Below are 1,185 nucleotides of genomic sequence, written 5' to 3' on the forward strand. Positions count from 1 at the left end.
TATATATATATATATATATATATATATATATATATATATATATATATATATATATGAGGCGGGTGGGCGTGGAAGCGTATGGCGTCGCAATAACCAGCGTGCAGGCAGGTGGCGAGTGATGTATTGTTTTCCAATAGGGTGTCCGGGATGAGTGAGCAGCGAGCGAGGGCACAGCCATTAGTTCTTCGGGGAGCGTCAAGCCCGAGAGGCGGCACTGTACACTATATGCAGGGGAAATGGAGCCTCCTCGGGGGTCGCGGCGCTCCCAGCCCACCCAGTAGAGCACACCCACGCCCCGGTCAGTCTCAGCCCACTATGACTGTTGTGTGACCCCATACATCGCCTAGCATGCCAATACGTATTAACTGTACACATTGCCTTATTCCGTGTGTGTGTGTGTGTGTGTGTGTGTGTGTGTGTGTGTGTGTGTGTGTGTGTGTGTGTGTATCCTTGTCATTTCATGCTCCAACCATTCTCAGACAGTAACAAACCTTCATCGCGGAAGTCTAGGACATGGCTGCTTCTCACAAGTCAGAGATACTAATTCTGTTCTTTACACACACAACTTTGGTGAAACTTAAGACCGACTTCTCTGCTTCCTTGTTCACTGCCCTCCCAGAAACAAATAACATCACCCAGGCCAGCACTCAGCTAAACGCAATCAACAAGTAATTACAGCATGAGCATCTGTATCAAAGAGTAAAGCCATACTACCTTCCCGATTAACAAAATATAAATAACAATTATATTTTGTGTTCTTCCCATCGACAGACTCAATCCATTCAGTACTACATAGAGTTTCTAAACTTCAGTAAATCACTTATTAGTTAGTCATTTTAGAGTGGCGGATGTGACTTGCTTATTTGTAATTCCCAGACAGTAAAAAGTGTCATCGTTAACTTGATTAAAAAATAAATAATGACATCTAAAATATAACGGAATCGATGTCGTGGTATTAGATGAGGTAATTGGACAATCTTAGAACTAATTTATAAAGAAGGGGTGAAATGAGTTTTGCGTGCGTGAGTGCGTGTGCGTGCAAAATGTCGCGTGCATTTTGGCATCATTTACTTTTCAGTTACATAATCGCCATTCAATAATTATTACAACATATTATACGTCCATTATTTCACCGCTACACCCTTTCGCTCTTGCCTCCGGCCTGACTGACCAACACAAACAACA

The 1,185-nt window shown here is 42.7% G+C and overlaps 1 long non-coding RNA gene across 1 annotated transcript in view; it reads left to right on the top strand.

The window, feature by feature from the left end:
- Positions 1-746, top strand: part of LOC135104989 (uncharacterized) — a 20,845-nt gene extending 20,099 nt beyond the window's left edge. The window contains exon 2 of the long non-coding RNA XR_010270666.1: positions 138-746. This is a non-coding gene — a long non-coding RNA (uncharacterized LOC135104989). The remainder of the gene's footprint in view (positions 1-137) is intronic.
- The last annotated feature ends 439 nt before the right edge of the window (positions 747-1,185 follow it).

The sequence above is a fragment of the Scylla paramamosain genome, chromosome 1 (assembly GCF_035594125.1).
Source record: "Scylla paramamosain isolate STU-SP2022 chromosome 1, ASM3559412v1, whole genome shotgun sequence".
Taxonomy (NCBI): domain Eukaryota; kingdom Metazoa; phylum Arthropoda; class Malacostraca; order Decapoda; family Portunidae; genus Scylla; species Scylla paramamosain.